The sequence below is a fragment of the Jaculus jaculus genome, chromosome 5 (genome assembly GCF_020740685.1).
Source record: "Jaculus jaculus isolate mJacJac1 chromosome 5, mJacJac1.mat.Y.cur, whole genome shotgun sequence".
NCBI lineage: Eukaryota > Metazoa > Chordata > Mammalia > Rodentia > Dipodidae > Jaculus > Jaculus jaculus.
This window is the reverse complement of record NC_059106.1, coordinates 60,289,844-60,308,988: the sequence shown is the minus strand read 5'-3', so window position 1 is coordinate 60,308,988 and position 19,145 is coordinate 60,289,844. Positions and strand designations below refer to the sequence as shown.

At 50.5% G+C, this 19,145-nt stretch overlaps 1 protein-coding gene across 3 annotated transcripts in view; it reads left to right on the top strand.

Moving 5' to 3' along the window:
- Nucleotides 1-19,145, top strand: part of Ahdc1 (AT-hook DNA binding motif containing 1) — a 75,107-nt gene that overhangs the window by 9,493 nt on the left and 46,469 nt on the right. Inside the window, exon 1 of one of the 3 annotated variants that reach the window (XM_045149436.1) lies at nucleotides 2,145-2,163. The exons of the other annotated variants lie outside the window; for them this stretch is intronic. The gene's annotated coding sequence lies outside the window, so the exon portion shown is untranslated. Of the gene's footprint in view, nucleotides 1-2,144; nucleotides 2,164-19,145 lie in introns of those variants that run through there. 3 annotated transcript variants of the gene reach the window in all.

Sequence of the window (19,145 nt, the reverse complement as noted above, 5' to 3'; positions counted from 1 at the left end):
GCACCCCATGACACCCTGTCACACACCCCGCCTCAGCCTCATTTCTTCTGCAGCCCTCACTCCCACCAGCCACACATTCCAGCACACCCTCCCCCACCCAGCTCATTCCCCCCAGACAGCCTCGCCTTTCACACGCATTGCTCTCTCTCTGTCTGCTGCCCAAGCCTCCTCCACTTCCAAGAGCCTCCACTGCCTGGGGAGCCATCTCCACCCACCCCTTCATGGCCCTGGGCCTTTCATTCCTGGACCGTGAGGCTGGACATCTGCTGCAAAGTTGCCCCCAAGACCCTGGGCTATGGACACTAGTTGGGCTTGGGGACTTTGGCCATTTGGGGGGTAGGCAGAACCCCTTGGCACAAGTCTCAACTGAGAGGTCTTGAGTACCTAGTCCTGCCTGGGCTCTGGCATGTATGTAGAGGGTAGGGGAAGTCACTCCCACTAGGCACTTTTCAATCACTGCTATGTCCTCCCCACTTGGTTCACTCACCTGAGGGACAGGGCCGGAGCTTCAGTGAAGGGATGGAGAGGGTGTCAGCTTGATGACCCCCCCACCACCACCATCCACGCTTCTGGGCTTGGTCTCCCTGGGAGTCAGTTCCGACAGTGAAGGTTACTTTACTAGATGCATGATTTTAAACGGAATCTCCACCATCTGTTCCACCCCCTAATTACAGATGCACAGAAACCGCCTCAGAGGGCAGCATGAGGGGAGTGATTTAGAGGCCGAGCTGCTTCTGCCTGCATTAGGGATGGAGAGATGGGGGCTCTGAGCATTACAGCCCCTCCTTCCACCTCTTTCCTGGGGGAAGGTCCCTAATGTCTCTTCTCTTACTGGGCCAAGGAAGGCTCATGCAGGGTTTCCCTGGCCCCCAGGTCCTGGAAGAGAAAACAGCCACATTGCTGAGGGCAGGGTCTCCAGGACAGTGCAGGTGTCCCAGACCAGCAAGTCCTGGGTTGCAGGCTTTATTGGGGCCTTAAGAAATTCAGAGGATGGATCTTCTGCCTATCTTTGTGCCCTGGGGAGGTCTGAGCACTGGCTTGGCCCAACTGTCTACCCACCCTGGGAGGTGGCAGAGATTGGTGAAAGGGAAAATACAGAGGTAGGGCAGCCACGTTGTGATAGCAGCAGCAGACATGGGCCAGCCTGCCAACTGCCACCAGGTGTGTTTGCACACAGTGCCCATCCGCCTTGGCACAGCTGCCATGCCCGACCCTAGCTGGAACTGTGGTCCGTGGGACTGGGTGAGCAAGCAGGAGAGGGTCTGAGGGACGCACGGGTACACCTGTGGGCACCAGGGACCTGGACCCTTGCCTGCTTGGTGGTGCTGTTGGTGGCGGCGGCGCGGCGGCGCGGGGCACACTGCGGTAGACTCTGAGCATTCACTGCAGGGAGAAAGGGAGAGAGGTTGGGCTGGAGGAATTTTAAAGATTGCTGCAGGCTGGAGGGTCTCTGGAACCCTGTGGAGCGGGCAGTCATGCAGAAGTAATCCTATCGCTGCCTGCCTGGAGGAGTGGAGAAGAGAGGGGGGCGGGGGGGGGGGAGGGAGGACTGGCTACTGCTCCTGCCACTGCAGCCCCCACCCCAACCAGCTCTGGAGGGAAGCTGGGGCACCAGGGCATCCCCTAGGGAGGCACCTTGTCTTCACCATCCCACTGTGACAGGGCCCCTAGAGGGCCCTGCCACAGCTGCTGTTCTGCTCCCAAGCTCTGGGTTTTATAAATAATGCAGCCCAGTGGTGGGGGCTAAGCCTGCCCTCAGTCACCTTGGGTCACCCAGTGTGGTGTCTCCAGCTGGCAGTCCTGGGGCAGAGCCCCTGCCCCTCCCAGCCTGCTCCCTGCTGCCTTAGGAGCTTAGATCAGAGACTCAACGCACTCTGGCTGGGCCAGGGGCAAAGGAGTGTTAAAGAACCCTGAAACCCCTGCTGTTTCGTCCCACCTCCCAGCCTTCAGGTTAACTGGCAGCCAGCTCAGCCAATCCACATTGGAGAGGGACAGCCTACTCTCTAATGGCCTCACCTACTCTGGCCCCTCCATTTTGCAGATGGAGTAACCAAGTCCAAAGGCCAAGGATGGTCAAAGCCAGCCAGCAGATGAACCCCCACCTTCGTGCCCCATTCTGCTGTCACTCAGGCTCTTCTCAGCCTCAGCTCAGCTAAGAGCAAGGTCTGGGGGGGGCGAGTGGGGAGGAAACGGGGGATGTTTGGAAAAGTGGTTGCGGCTGAGAGGTTGCCATGGCGATACTGCAGGATGCCGAGCAGAAGTGGGGGTCCCACAGGGTCTCTGGGGCCCCCAGCTCTACACCCCTGTGGTCTCCTCCTCCCCATCTCCTGTCCTTCACCTAGATGCCTGTCAGGAGGCTCCATTGACAGGCTGGGTGGGTGACAGGTGGTGCAGGTGATGGGCTGGGTGGGTGATGAGCCTGGGTGGGTGACAGGTGGTGCGGGTGCAAGGCAGGCAGGTGACAAGCTGGGTGGTGACGGGCTGTGTGGATGACAGGCAGGGGGTGTGGTTGGCGGGGATGCTGTCTCCTGGCTGGTGGCCTGTTGCAGCCCCCCTACCCTCACGCGTGTGCACACACATAGACTGTGGGCTCAGAGAGCTTGGGGCTAAGATACTAATGAGGCTTATTACGCATGGAAGGGCAGGTGCCCAGGCTCACTAATGAGAGGCCTTTAACGAATAGGGGAGATAGCTGGGGGGCTTCCAGGAGTTTGGTTGGTTCTCCTGGGCTGAGACGCTGCGGGGGGTGGGGGTGTAGTCCCAACCTGGCTCAAGGAGAAGGCTGGTGTCATTCTCTGTCCAGGTCCAGATCTCTCTGGTCCTTTTCCTCTGGTCACTTGGATTTCTGTCCATAGAGTACTAAGTCATGATGGCAGCTATTCTTCAAGCTGTGTTGCTAGGCACTGAGCCAAGCACTTTGCATGCATTTCCTCATCTGGACCCAACAATCCTATGAGGGTGGCACTGTCACCCCATTTTACAGACTCTGAGGGCAAGAGACCGCATCCCACCAATACGCTTCAGGAGTTTGCGCAGCGTCCGACCCCTTCGAAGGGTCTCTGTTTCACTCTTCTGCAAAATGGACATGGGGAAGTAGAAATCATTGTGACGTGCAGGTTTGGGTGACTTCAGGGCCTTTGCCAGCTAGCTGCCCAGGCTTTGCCCCATGTGGCCCAGATTCTGGTGATACTCTGAGGGTAAGGCGTAGTGCTGAGGGGCTTCACTGAATACGGGACACCTGTGCTGACCAAGCCACTTCCTGCAGAGTGCGTAGGCTGAAAGAGGAGCAGCCACCCAAGGTCACGTGCCCTGTGTGATCTGTTGGCTTCTCAGGATCCCAGGTCTCTCAGGCCTATTGAAAGGGTGTGGCTGGGTGTGGTCTTGGGGCTGGGAGGCACCTCCTCCTGGGCCACACCCACAGCCTAGTTTCTTCCCTGGAGGTTTCAAGCCCCCAGGCTCCCCTGAGAAGGTACTGGGTTGTTGGCTGACTTTAGGGCCATACCCCTTCCTATCCATCTGGGCCCCTAGTGTCAGTTGAGCCCCCCTCCCTTTGGAACCCACTGGGGTGGAAACTCCCTGGCAACAGCTGATGGGTTAGGGCCTTGACATTGGCCTGGGGCCACAGAATATCCCTGGAGGGACCAGGCTGAGGCTGGGGGGGTGGGCTGCGGAGAGACTTGGAGGGGAGTTTAAGGGAGAAGAATGAAGCGCATAAATCTTGGAGTGGTTTGTTCCTTTTGGACCTTAATCTCTTACCAATCCTGCTCTCTAGATGCTTATCCTAGGTGTTGGGAGTTTTATTGAGCCCACCTGCCCAATCGCTGTCCTTTTATTTTTGTTTTTTTGAGGTAGGGTCTCACTGTATCTCAGGCTCACCTGGAATTCACTGTGTAGTCTCAGGATGGCCTTGAACTCACAGCGATCCTGCAACCTCTGCCTCCCAAGTGCTAGGATTAAAGGCGTGTGCCACCACGCCCGGCTCTCCCCTCTCCATTGGGTGCAGGCTCACCCTTGACATTCCATCAATGAGTAGGAGAGCGCCACAGCATTTGGATGGGCAAGATTAAGGGGCCCCTGGACACACTGTGGTAGGTAGGGTAGAAGCATTGTCTCAGTGTCCCGGCTGGTGCCTCTCAGCTCAGATGAGAGGAATAGCTGAGATCCAGAGGAGTTAGTGGGGTGGTAGCTCAGCAGTTAAAAGGCACTTGTTTTTGCAAAGCCTATTGGCCCAGGTTTGATTCCCCCAGTTCCCACATAAATCCAGACACAAAAAGTGGTGCATGCCTCTGGGATTTGTTTGCAGTGGCAAGAGCCCTGGTGCGCACATACATACACACCTAAAATACACATACACAAAACAATATTTTTATTTATTTTGTTTTTTGAAAAGGACTAGTTAGCAGACGTGTAGATGTAGGACACATAGTCTTGGCCTTAGAGTCCCCAGTCCTGAGAGGAGGAGAAACCCAGGCCTGCCCTGTAAGCCCTCAGACCCAGAGGTGAGCCCTACAACACAGGCTGGGTGTGTGCTGAGGTTAGGCTAGGGCGGTGCTGGGTGGCCAGCCTGGGAAAGCAAGCTTCGGGGAGGCCAGAGGAAGGGTGGTGGTTTGCCTTGGGGTTGGAAGGGGGCTGGGGAGCCATCTTTGGTTGGAGGTAGGGGCCTGGAAAGGTCTGGCTTTCCCACAGGCCCAGGCAACAGTCAGCTGGGGTGCTGGGACCCTCCCAGGTCCCTAGAGAACCCGTTGCTGCCTGGCCCCAGGGACCCAGGCGTCCTGGAGGGTGAGGGCGGGTCTCCAGCAGGCGCCCTGCCAAACCCCGCAGCCTGCTCACCAGGAATCTTGTTGCTGAGAGATGGAAAATCCCGGCTGGGCCTGCAGCTCATCCCTCCCCTCTGGGAGGAGGAGGGGCCCAAAGATTCCTTCCTGCACCCCCCTCCATCTGAGTCTGGGCCCTCCTTGGCAGTGGGTGGGGCTGGGGGCCTAGGACAGGCCTCTAAGGCCCAGTCACATGTCCTGGAGCCCTGCCCAGCCCACAGTGGGCACCAGGGCACTTTGGAGGCAGAATGAGCCTGGTGAAGCAGAGGAGGGGTGGAGGTGGGGTGCCAAGGCCCAAAAGGGGCCTAGGTGGGGGCTGAAGCCTGGCCCTGGCCCCACTGGCTCCCCTAGGGTGGAGGGTGAAGAGTTGGTTCTCTCCTTGGACAGGAAGACGAATGATCCCATTATGGGAGCGTGATTTTATTCCACGTGTCACAGAGTCTGAGATTAACTTGCTCACCAGTCTGTGACAAACCCCTCACACCCAACACACACAGAGGCACACACATCCACAGTGTCACAAACACACCTCACGCAGACACAGTCCCGCACTGCTGGATTACAACATACAGCCTGGACACACATGTGCGCACGCACGCTCACACTCATACTCCGATACACCGAACTTCAGACCTACAGACACATCCAAGCAGTCCAAGCAGTTGTTTGCACCCACCTTTAAGACATGAACCCAGTCAAGGACACATGGTACCCCAAAACACAGACACACTTAGCACACAGAAACCCAGACCCTGCCACACAGACAGGCACAGACCAACAGCTACACTCTATGAGACAAAGGCCCAGCTACATACAGACAAAGACAGGAGCAGACACACAGCCGGCCAGGCTCACACAAGCACAGGCGTGCACACCCGGACACAGACAAAGACAAATAAATGCCCAGAGGTTTTTCTGTGGCCAGATGTAGAGGCGCATGCACATCTGGGCTTCCTCTTAGACCTCCCTGCCTGGGGACATGGTGATTTGGCGCCTGTAGATCTAGAGAGACTCTGAGGAATCTTCTTCATCAGAGCCTCCCCCCCCAACACACACACCCTGGGTCCAAGGCCAGCCCCCACCTCTGGCACCAGTCCTGTGGCCAAGACCACAGCAGAAACACCCTCAGAATGCTGACAGTTCTTACCTTCCCTGTTGGTTACACACTCAGACACTCCATCTTCCCCTGTACCTACTCACAACAGTCCCCCATAGAGTCTCCCTCACCACCCTCCCAGTCAGGTGTCCTTCCCTTATCTTTCCCAGTCACTCCTCCCCCAAGCAGACATGTGCACCTTCTGCCAAATACACACCTAGCATCGCTTGCATTCACACACATACACACTCAGCCTTCCTCACTTACACACTTACACACACCCATGGCCCTTTATGATTAGCTAATTCACAAATGCAGCACACTCACATGCATCCTCACCCCTCGCATACGCACATGCACACACGCTCACACACACACACACACACACACACACACACACTTCCTGAACCTCGCATCACTTTCCTTCCCTGTCTCTCACAAACACTGCGCTGCCAGGAGCAGAGGTGCAGAGATGTGCTGTAGATTAGGCCCTGATGGCTTTCGTCTCTGCTCTTCCCCCACATCCTTGGCCTTCCTGGCTTCCGGCTGTCCTCCTTTACCTTTGACCCTACACGCTGTGACCTTGTGTTCTGTCCTTTGTCTAGTCAACAACTGTATATGGAACATTCATTTACTAATGTTATTTGAACACTGTTAATAGTGAAGCCCTTGGGAAACTGGTGACCAAGATTGAAAACAAAACAAAACGTAGACCTTTCTCTCACAGAACTCCGGCTTTCGTGACCAACCTGGTTGGTTGTTGCTTCTCTCTTCCTACTTGATTGGAAAGTAAGTCTTAATTTTGGCTATTAATACCAGGACAGGTGTTCCAGGCAGAGGGAACAGCATATACAAGACTGAACTTGAGTCAAAATTTGAAGTACTGGGCGAATGTCATGCAGTTCAGAGACCAGAAGAGACCTGCAGAGGGCAGAAGCCAGATGGCGTAGTTTTGATGTCATGCTTAGGGGTTAAGTTTTGCCAAATGGACCACAAGAAGACATAGGATGTAGGGAGCTGTGTATGTGTTTTCCAGTGTCTTGGGGTCTCATTCTACCTCTGGGGTGACTGGGACTCATTCTGTAGCCCTAGCCTGGCCTCAAACTCCTGGTGATCCTCCTATCTCAGCCTCCTGAGTGCTGAGATTAAAGGTCTGCGCCACCACACGCAGTTTATAGGGAGTCTTTAGTGACAGGACAGTTGGGAAGGGAGGTTTTTTGGAGACAGTCTTGCCGCATACTCTAGGCTGGCTAAGAATTTGCTTTGGAATTTGCTATCGTTTTGCCTTAGCCTCCCAAGTGCTAGGATTATAGGCATCTTAGTTGGGAAGTTCGAGCAGCATATGTGGGAGGAACTGGTGGTCTAAGCGAGAAGAAGCATGCAGGATGGAAGGGGGGATTCGTATATGGGCAAGGATCATGTGGTTCCGGGCCAGAGCTATGAGACCCCTGTGATCAAGGGAAGGTGGAACAATCCAAGTGCTGGGTCTGTAGGTGCTCAATAAATGATAGCTGATATTTGTGAGCATATGCCGTCCCGGGTCCTCAGACATTTACTCAGCACCTATTGAGTGTTGGGCACTGTGTCAGGTGCTGAGGTAGACAGCAGAGAGGGCCCAGGTGGACTGCGGGGAGGGTGAAGCGCCCTGGGAGCTTAAAAGGAGGAGGCAGCGCCTCTCACGGTCCTGGGCAACTGTGGTGGAGCCAAGGTTGGAGGAAGAGCTCCTGGTAAAGCCACTCTGATCCACAGGACAGAAACTGGGGCTGATGGAGCTCCATCCACTGTTGGGTAGATAACAGGGAGGAAGAATTGTGGTGGGATCATGGAAGTGAGACTTGAGGGGCCACAAGGAGAGGGAACAGCGTGGAACGTGGCTGCACTTGAACTGTAATGCTTGGGTGATGTCATGGAGCACGCCTGTTAGAACCTATTAGAGGTTCAGCTTTAGGCTCCACCACCTGTTTGTTCTGGTCTCAGTTTCCCCATCTGCACAACGAACTACTGTCTTAACTAGGAGGGAATTTCGACATCACGATCTAGGGGCTGGTCTGACCACTGGATCAGGCATTTTCTGGACCTAAGTAGCGCTTTCTGCCTGAACTGAGAGAACAAAGTGAGGGTTCCCCAGCAGTACATTTTAGGTGCCCCAAGGAGACCTCAGCCCGGAAACCCAGAAGGGACCTAGAAGCAAGAGCCTCGGTCCTCCTTCCCTCCTGCGCTACCTAACAACCTGTGTGGCTGTGGACATGGTTGTGTTTCCGAGGGTGCAAGTTCTGTGTCCAGTCCCTAGTCAGTCCCTCTTCCTCCCATTGACTGGGTTCAGGAATGTGGCCCATGGCTTGGAGTCTTCTAGGAGTAAGGAGCCAGGAGGTCAGCCGGATGCCCAGATGAATGTCCTTAGGGAGCTGGGTCCCACCACTGACACTTAGAAATGCCAGGGGTTGTGCTATGAGGCAGGTGAGCCCCTCCCAAGCTGCCCTGGATCCTGCCTGTGAGGGGCCCTTTAAGGCATCTCACCTGTGAGGTGGGGTGGATAGAGAATTAATTTCCCGTGCTATTTTAATTTTGCTGTATTTAATTTGCTGTTTATTTTAATTAATTAACAGAGGTAATCTCCTATCCTAACTCGCTGCTGCGAGCTCCTCTTGCCTTTCAGAGTGGTAGAAGGCCTGGCCAGGTGATGCGGGGTTAGCTGTGGGGGAAAGGGGGGGTCCCGGGGACATATCCCTGTCTTGGTTCCTCCCATCCCGGGGTTTCTTCATTCCCATTCTTAATCCCCCAAAGGGCTCTTTCCTCCCTCTACTCTGCCAGACTGGCTTCAGGGCTTCGGCTATCTTGGCTGTGGCCTTGAGAAGCCAGACTTGAACCCTTACCTATTCCCTAATAAATAAACAGTGTTCAATGTCATAGGGTCATGAGAGGCAACTTGCCCTTGGGTGGTGCTTAGGGGCTGTTGGTGAAACTTTTGAGGCAGGAAGTTGTCAGTTTTCCCTGGCGGTCCCCTGCCCTACTTAGTACTCAGACAGCATGCCCGTCTGTGCAGTCAGGCCTCTGCAACCCCAGCATATCTAAGCACCTGTGGCACAGCCAAGGGCATCATGACATATTAGTCCCTTGGTCTGGAGGAGATAGGGAGGCTAAAAGTCTTTCCTGAGGTTACACAGCAACTAAGAGACTAGGGCCTGGATTCAGGTCATAATCTGTGTGGCTGCAGGGAAAGGGTTAACAGTTGGAAGGAGGGGAGCCATTCAGGTGGGGATTAGGTCAAAAATCTGGTGAGGCCAGGAAATGGGGTCCTCTGGCCCTGGAGGGTGTGTTATTCAGGAACGGATCCCGCTGCAGTGGCTTCCTGAAGGGCTAAGGCTCTGTCAGTCACCTCTTTCCATTTCCCTGTTTCTTCAGTTGTCCATTTGGAATTGGGGTGCTGCATGCCTTACCACAGGAATCCTTCAGGGCCTTCTTTTTTTATTTTTAGTTATTATTTATTTATTTGACAGAGGAAGAGGAAGAGAGTGAGAGTGGCCTCCAGCCACTGCAAACAAACTCCAGACACGTGTGCCCCCTTGTGCATCTGGCTAATGTGGGTCCTAGGGAATTGAACCTGGGTCCTTTGGTTTTGCAGGCAAACACCTTAACCGCTAAGCCATCCCTTCAGCCCTCAGGGCCTTTTTATTTTATTTGTTAAATGCTTTTTTGTTTGTTTGTTTCGAAATAGTGTCTCACTGTAGCCTAGGCTGGTCTTGAACTCAGCAATCCTCCTGCATCTGCCTCCCCAGTGCTAGGATTAAAGGAATGCGCCAAGCTTAAGTGTTTCTTCCTCTTCCTCCCCCCCCCCCCCAAGGTAGGGTTTCACCCTAGCCAAGGATGGCCTTGAACTCACTGCGATCCTCCTACTTTCTGCTGGGATTAAAGAGCTACCATGCCCGGCTAAGTGCTTCTTTTCTTATTCCCAGTGTTGAAAATTTAACCCAAGGCCTCCTGTGTGCAGAGCACATGCTGTACCACTGAGCTCCCTCTGTAGCCTTGACTTTTATTTATTCAACAAGCATTTACCATGTCCCAGACACGTCTGATTTTATAAGTAGCTATTTATTTAATCATCCCTGTTGTCCTTATTTCATGCATACTGTCCTATGTATCCTTTGTTTTACTCTTTACTTTCAGTTAACTGTGGTCAACTGCAGTCTGAAAATATTAACTGGAGAATTTCAGAAATAATTCATAAGTTTTAAATAACTTTTATTAGAGTATTGTAATTATTCTACTAGATTATTATAGTTGTTAATTTCTTACTGTGCCTTTTTAAAATTATTTATTTAAAATACTTTATTTGAGAGAGTAAGAGGCACATAGAGAGAATGGACATGCCAGGGCCTCCAGCCACTGCAAATAAACTCGATGCATCTGTGTATCTGCTTACATGGGTACAGGGAAATCGAACCTGGGTCCTTAGGCTTTGCAGGCAAGCACTTTAACTATTAAGCCATCTCTCCACTCCAAAGTTTATTTATCTGCATGGGTATACATGGGCACATCAGGGCTTCTTGCTATTGGAAAGACTGCTAGACATTTGTACTACTTTTTTTGTGTCTAGTTTACATGATTGACTTGGGAATTGAACCCAAGCTTGCAAGACTTTGCAAGCAAGAACCTTTAGTCCCTGAGCCATCTTCCCAGCCCCACTGTGCCTTATTTATAAATTAAACATTATTTGCCGGGTGTGGTGGCACACGCCTTTAATCCCAGCACTCAGGAGGCAGAGGTAGGAGGATTGCCATGAATTTGAGGCCGCCCTGAGACTACATAGTGAATTCCAGGTCAGCCTGAGCTAGAGTGAGACCCTGCCTCAAAATACCAAAGAAATAAAATAAATTAAACATTCTTTGATATATGTGTATATAATAGAAGAAATGCTTAGTGTCCATAGGGTTTGGCATTTGCAGTTTCAGGCAGCCACTGGGGGTCTTGGAGCCAATAGAGAAAGAGGACTATGGTATCAGAAAACTAAGACTTAAAAAGGTTACAAACTTGTCAAAAGTCACACAGAGCCAGTACTTTAAATTTTTGTAAAAAATATTTTCGTTATTTATTTGAGAGTGAGTGAGAAAGAGAGAGAGAAAATGAGCATGCCAGGGCTTCTAGCCACTGCAAATGAAGTCCAGAAGCATGTGCATCTGGCTTACATGGGTACTGGGGAATCTAACGTGGGTTCTTTGGCTTTGCAAGCGATGAATCGCCTTAACCACTAATGCATCTTTCCAGAGCCAGTACTTTTGACCTTAGCACTCTGGGGTCAGGGTTCTTATTCTGGACTACCATGTTTTCCTGCCCCCTTGGAGAAACAGGAGCACTGAAGTCCCAGGAGACAAGGTATCTTTGGGGGAGCTTCCAGTATAGATTGAAGAGGAGACCCAGCTCTGCCCTTCATCAACCTATTGTGAAGACCTGTTAGAGGAACACAAGCAGAGGCCAAGGTGTGGAGCGTGACCACTGCTGAAGGGCTGGCCTCTGGAGAGGGCCATGGAGAGTTGGCTGGCCTTAGAAAGCTTAGTGTTGGCTGGAGGAGATGGCTTAGCAATTAAGGCATTTGTCTGCAGAGCCAAAGAACCCCCAGTTCAGTTCCCCAGAACCCACATAGCCAGATGCACAAGGTGGCACATGCATCTAGAGTTTCTTTGCAATGGCTGGAGGCCCTGGCGCACCCATTCTCTCTCACTATCTTTCTCTCCCGCTCTCAAATAAATAAATAAACAAACAAATAAGTGAAAAAAAGCTTACTGTCCCATTGGAGAAGTACAGTCAGTGCGTGTGAATAGTTCTCAAGGGTTTTATAAGAAAGACAATGGGAGAAAAACACCTGATGCAGTTGAGAGTTTAGATTTGGATCCTGAGCCTCAGTTTCCTCATTTGCTGGAGGAAGTGCTCATAGCACTGATCCATATGGTTTTGTGAGCTCAAAGCAGGAGTCAGTGAGTATCCATGTAATGTAATGTTCAGGTCCAACTAACATCTCACCCCTGGAGCTGGCCACAGAGCAAAACAGGTAGGAAGTAGTGAGGTTGGGAAGGACAGTGACAGGTCCAACTTGGAGTCTGGTGCTGTAGGCTTAAAACCATCCAAGTGGCCTTGATTGTCCCTGAAATGGGTATAACTGTAGTTCTCTCCACTTTATAGGGTATGGTAAGGAATTACTTAATTCAACAAGTAATATAGAGTACCTACTGGGTTCAAGACAGGTTTCCAACTACTGCAGGTAGTAAGAAGCTGTTACAAGCCAGGTGTGGTGGTGCACGCCTTTAATCCCAGCATTCGGGAGGCAGAGGTAGGAGGATCCTGTGGGTGTGAGGCCACCCTGAGACTATTTCAGGTCAGCCTGGGCTAGAATGAGACCCTACGGTAGGGGTGGGGAGTAAGAAGGAAGAGGAGCTTGAGGTTTGGCTCAGTTGGGAGAGGAAATGCCTTGCATGCGGGAAGCTCTGGGTGGGATCTCCAGCACTGCAGAAACCAGGACACATGTAATCCCAGCACTCGAGGCGGAGGTGGGAGGGTGAGAAGTTCAAGACTTTCCTCAGCTACGTAGTATGTTTGAGGCCGGTCTGGGAGTCATGTAACCATCTCAAAGGGGGTGGGGGCGCCTGGAGAGATGGCTTAGCTGTTAAGGCGCTTGCCTGTAAAGCCTTAAGGACCCAGGTTCAGTTCTCAAGGTCACGTAAACCAGATGCACAAGGTGGTGCATGCGTCTGGAGTTCATTTGCAACGGTTAGAGGCCCTGGTGCATCCATTCTCACTCTCTATCTCAAGTAAATATATTTTATTTTATTTTTTTAAAGGAAGGAAGGAAGTGGGGCTGGGAGATGTCTCAGAGGTTGAAGGTGCTTGCTTGCAAAGCCTGCCTGCCTGCCTGGGTTCAATTCTTTAGCACCATATAAAGCCAGATGCAGAAAGTGGCAAAAGCATCTGGCATTCATTTGTAGCTGCTGGTGTACCTATTCACATACATACTGACACATGCACAAATAGATATCATATATATATAATTTTTGTTTGTTTTTATTTATTTGAGAGTGACGAACAGAGAGAGAAAGAGGCCCCAGCCACTACAAACAAACTCCAGATGCATGCGCCACCTTGTGCACCTGGCTTACATGGGTCTTGGGGAATTGAACCTTGAACTGAGGTCCTTAGGCTTCACGGGCAAGCGCTTAACTGCTAAGACATCTCTTCAGTTCATATCCTATGTATATATGATTTTTTTTCAAAGTAGAGTCTCACTGTAGCCCAGCCTGGCCTTGAACTCAGATTGATCCTCCTTCCTCTGCCTCCCAAATGCTGGGATCAAAGGTACTCACCACCATACCCAGCTAAATATTTATATAATATATATATATATATTTTATATATATATATATATTTTTTTTTTTTTTTTTTTTTTTTTGGTTTGTCAAGGTAGGGTTTCATTCTAGCCCAGGTTGACCTGGAATTCACTATGGAGTCTCAAGGAGGCCTCTAACTCACTGCAATCCTCCTACCTCTGCCTCCTGAGTGCTGGGATTAAAGGTGTGCGCCACCACATCCGGCTAAGGTTTTTTTCTTTTTTTTAAAGGGGAGAAAGACAAAAAAAAAAAATTAGTATGATAGAATGGGACTATATTTCTTTTTGGGGGGGGGTAAGGTAGGGTTTCACTCTAGCCTGGCCTGACCTGGAATTCACTATGTAGTCTGAGGGTGGCCTCGAACTTCTGAGTTCTGGGATTAAAAGCGTGTGCCACAACACCCAGGCAGCCAGCTATATTTCTTATCCCAGTGCTTTAAGTTGGTTTGGGGTAGGGATTTATCCAGCAGAGGAAGCAGGAAGATCTGGTCAGGAGAGGGACAGAGAGAATAAAAAGGAAACCGTGGAGGTAGGCAAGTAAGGTGTGTGTGTGTGTGTGTGTGTGCGCGCGCGCGCGTGCATGCGCACATGTGTACGTGTGTGTGGGGAGAGAGACAGTGATTGACTCTTGCTATGTAGCCCAGGCTAGCCTCAAACTTGCAACAGTATTCATTTCTTAGCCTCTCAAGTATGAGCCACCACATCAGGTTTAAGGCTTCCCAATTTGGAGAACAATTAGAGACATGGGACCAAGTCAGCATAGAGCCCCTCCATGTGGGTCAGTGAGCTCAGGGAAGGGAGCAAGAGAAGTCTAGCTGGAAGACTTCCCAAGAGAAGTGACTTGAGAAATGGGTAAGTTGAAAGAGGTGGGGGCCAGGAACATTCCAGGCAGGACCCAAGCAAAGCCCCAAGGGAAGACTAAGCAATATGCCTTGCTTGAAGCAGAGATGGAGGAGGAAATGACCCAGCAAAGGAGGGTTGGTGGCCTCAGGGGGCATAGGGAGTGTGACCATCTCAGGAAGATAGAGAGGTTGACAGTAAGAGGCTTAGCTAATCATCAGGAAAAGAAATTCAGCATGCTGATCAACCGGGCAGGCTCTGGAGCCAAATCCTCCTAGCCGAGCTGTTTCCTTCCCCAACATTGCCAAAAGGAGAAAGTAGAGAACCCTGCCTGACTCTCAGGTGTGAGCAATGTTGAGCACCATCCTGCACACTTCCATTCTTGATTCTTCCTCCACTTCTCAATTATCAAATGCATTTCTTTTAGTCTTGTTTTGTTTTTGTTTTTCCAAAGTAGGGTCTCTAGACAACTCTGTAGTCCCAGGCTGGCCTCAAACTCACAGTGATCCTTCTACCTCTGTGTTGGGATTAAAAGCATGTGCCACTACGCCTGGCTTCAAATGATTTTTTTTTTTCTTTTTGTTTTTTGAGGTAGGGTCTCACTCTAGCCCAGGCTGACCTGGAATTCACGATGGCGTCTCAGGGTGGCCTCGAACTCAACAGCGATCCTCCTACCTCTGCCTCCCAAGTGCTGAGATTAAAGGCATGCGCCACCACACCTGGCTTCAAATGCATTTTTGATGTTATATACTTTTCTAGGACACAAAACAGTGAGCAGAATTGATAAGGTCCTTTCTCATGGGCTGGAGAGATGGCTCAGCAGTTAAGGTGCTTGCCCATAAAGCCTAATGACCTGAATTCAATGCCCAGCTGCACAAAGTGGCACATGCATCTGGAGTTTGTTTATAGTGGCTAGAGGCCCTGTTGTGCCCATTCTGTCTTCCTGCTAGGTGTGGTGGCGCATACCTTTAATCCCAGCACTTTGGATTAGAGTGAAGAGGATCTTTGTGAGTTTGAAGCACCTTGAGACTACTTAGTGAATTCCAGGTCAGCTTGGGATAGTGTGAGACCCTACCTCGAAAAACAAACAAACAAACAAACAAAAATCCTTCCAGGCCAGAGAGATGGCTTAGTGGTTAAGGCATTTGTCTGCAAAGCCAAACGATCCCAGTTCAGTTCTCCAGGACCCACATAAGCCAGATGCGCAAGAGGGTGCAGGTGGCTGGAGTTCGTTTGCAGTGGCTGGAGGCCCTGGCTTGATCATTCTCTCTTTCTCCCACTCCCACTCCCCCTGTCTCTCCCTCTCTGTCTCTTTCTCTCTCAAATAAATAAATTTTTGAAAATTCCTTCCATGGGCTTACATTGGGAGAGTGAAATAGACAAGTCACACAAAAGCAGGTAAAATGTACGGCTTGTCCGCTGGCCAGGCATGGTGGCACATTTCTGTAATCCTAGGAATTAGAAGGTTGAAAAGCAGGTGTAGTGGCACATGCCTTTAATCCCAGCACTCGGGTGGCAGAGGAAGGAGGATCACTGTGAGTTCAAGGCCAGCCTGAAACTACACAGTGAATTCCAGGTCAGCCTGGGCTAGAGTGAGATCCTCTGGAAAAAAAAAAAAGAAAGAAAGAAAAGGAAGTCTGAAGCAGAAGGATCATGGATTCGAGGCCAACCTGACTATGTAAGTGAGACCATGTCTCAAAAAGGGGAAACATATGGGCTGGAGAGATGGCTTAGCGGTTAAGCGCTTGCCTGTGAAGCTTAAGGACCCCGGTTCGAGGCTCAGTTCCCCAGGTCCCACGTTAGCCAGATGCACAAGGGGGCGCACGCGTCTGGAGTTCGTTTGCAGAGGCTGGAAGCCCTGGCGCGCCCATTCTCTCTCTCTCCCTCTATCTGTCTTTTTCTCTGTGTCTGTCACTCTCAAAATAAATAAATAAATAAATTTTTTTTAAAAAAGGGGAAACATATATATTATAAACACATGCCTGGAATGCATATATGTATGGTTTGTTAGGTGGTGCTAAGTGCCAAGGAGGGGCTTAGTGAGTGCCAGGCTTGCAGTGTTACTATTTATTTATTTGTTTTTTTTTTGAGACAGGAGTTTCACTGTTGCTCAGGCTGCTGTGGAACTTCTGAGCCCAAGCCTTGCTCCTGCTTTGGCCTCATGAGTAGCTAGGAACTACAGGTAGGTACTACCATACTTCTCGCTGACTACAACCTGAAATAAACTGACTAATGGAAGGCAGAGGTAGGAACCTAGAGGTAGGAACCTAGGACTACCGAGTGAGTTTCAGGTCAGCCTGGGCTAGAGTGAGACCCTACCTTGAAAAACCAAAAACAAAACAAAATTTACTAATGGAGGCCATAGTTATTATTTGTAACATTTGTAGGTCTTACTAGGAAAAGCATCTCCAGTTTACAAGTGTTTTTCCTTATGAGAATAATATGTAAGATAGCTACTGCTATATTGTTTTGTTTTTCTTTTCAAATTTTTTTCTTAACAACTTCTATGATTATTAAAAAAAAACCCATGATAATGCCTCCCCCCCCCACTTTTCCCTTTAAAACTCCACTCTTCCCCATTAGTCTTTTATTTTGATGTCATGATCTTTTCCTCCTATTTAATGGTCTTGTGTAGGCAGTGTCAGGCACTGTGAGGTCATGGATATCCAGTACTGCTATAGTCTTATAGGTGAGGCACTAAGGCTCAAAGGGGAGAATTGGACCCAAGAGTTACAACTTTGAGGGCAGCATTATGCCTGTGACTCCCTATGAGCCCCTTGGAAAGGATACAGAATGAAATGTGGAGTGAAAGGGACATGGGAAGGGCCATGGGGTCCAGCCAAGCCCAGCGTCCAGCATGGAGCTAAGCTGGGAACAGGGCAGCAGCCTGCTTATGTGGAGCCAGAGCTCTAGTCAGCATAGTCCAGTGTGGCCTGCTGAGGGGCCACCCTGAGGGTAGAATGGGGGCAGCAGACTGGACCTGAGACACTATATGACTGAGCAGTGGGGCAGAATCTGTCTGGAACTCAGTGGCTCTGTGGGTGGCATTGAAACAGGAGGGCAGGGAAGGGAGGAGAGGTAGAAAACAGCCCTCTGACTAGATGAGAGGGAATGGTGAGGAGGTCAGCAGGACCAGAGCTGGCTGTGAAGGCCCTTGAATGTCAGGCCAGAGACCTTGGCCTTGATGTTGTCGTCAGCAGTTGGGAGCTATTAAAGGTCTTGGGGCAGTGGCAGTGTCACGAGAACGGGATTTGAAGAAACTGTATATGGCACTAGGTAGAGGAGATTCCATGGAGACAATGCAAGTGGGAAGCCCACTGGGGCCGCTGCACAGCTGAGCAGTTAAGTGATGAGGTCAGATCAGAGAGACAGTTTGGACTGGTGGAAGGAGAATGGCCTGGGAGATGGCGCCCCTGGATGTTAGCTCTGGGTCTGCCCAGGTTTCTGAGAGGCCTGGGACTGGATCCTTCCCCTCTGTTTTCCCATTTGATGAACTCCTACCCCCTCCCAACATATTTTAAGCTAAGGATCTATTTGAAATTATGACAGTTGGGTCCTTCTTACCATAGAAATCTAAGAACAAATTTTGGTTAACATTTTGTGAGGTTTACAAATCTGCCATGGTCTGGTCCATCCATGAAGCATGCTAGACGATCAATAATAATAAAAACACTACCTTTAGCCGGGTGTGGTAGGGCACACCTCTAATCCCAGCACCTGGGAGGCAGAGGTAGAGGTAGGAGGACTGCCGTGAGTTTGAGGCCACCCTGAGACTACATAGTGAATCCCAGGTTAGCCTGGGCTAGAGCAAGACCCTACCTCGGAAAAAAAAAAAAAAAAAAGACACCTTGAATTAAATGCTTATTGTGGGCCAGGTGCCAAGTGAAATGCCCTGCCTTGCAATCTTGTTAAAGATCTGTACAGTTGTGAGAAACAGGAGTATTTGCTTTTTTTATAGATGAGGAAACTGAGGAGACCAAGCAAAGTAGAGTGTCTGGGTCAGAATCAGAGCTGTAAGAATAGCTGTTGAGCCATTAAGGTTTGCACAGGGTTCCAGATGGAGGGGGGCAGAATGACAGGGAAGGGGGTGGACATGGAGAAGCAGAGCCAGAGGGTAAGGGAAAGGAGAGGTCATGGTGCTGGCTCTGCTCTGAGGGAAGAGGTACCAGGTGATCGAAGATGAAGGCTGGCAATGAAAGTCTCATTCAGAGCTTCCTGGCCCAGCTTCCAGAGTGCTTGGTATCTGTATTAACATGTCCCCTCAGCTCAGGGACCTGTTCTGTGGCATGCTGGAAAAGCATGACTTGTGAACGCCTCTAGTTTCATGGTCAGATTGTGTACAGCCACTTGGCAGGGAAGGTCTCATCCCTGACCCTTTGACTCAGCCTCCAGTGCTGTCTCTGGAATCTACCCTCCCTCCCTGTCCCAAGGCCACTAAGAAGGGCCAGTGGGCCTTGAACTCTCTAGGGGAATGCAGAAGTAAAGACACTCTTTCCATTCCACACAGGAGGCCTGGGACCCATCTTCTGAGATCACAGCAGAACCTGGAACCCACAGTAGACTCCCATTAGATCCCACTTGGGAGCTCCATCTAGAAACATACTAGGAGGTGATCTAGATTCAACTAGGTAACAGGCTCAGGCTAGAACCCAGGGTGTGTGTGTCAGGGTCTCACTCTAGCCCAGGCTGACCCGGAACTCATTCTGTAGCCTCAGGCTGGCCTTGAACTCATAGTGATCTCCCTGCCTCATCTTCTTGAGTGCAGGGACTAAAAGATTTAATTTTTATTATTTACTTATTTGCAAATGTGTGTGTATACATGTCTTAATGCTGCAAACAAATGCCTGTTCAACTGTACATGGGTGCTGGGTAATGGAACCAAGGCCAGCAGGCTTTGTAAGCAAGTGCCTTTAACCAGAGACATTTCCCCAGCCCCTGGAATCTAGATTTATGTAAACTGGACTTGTTGGTCATCTAGAATGGATCTTTCCATAAAAAGCCATGGAGCACTGGTAAAAAATAG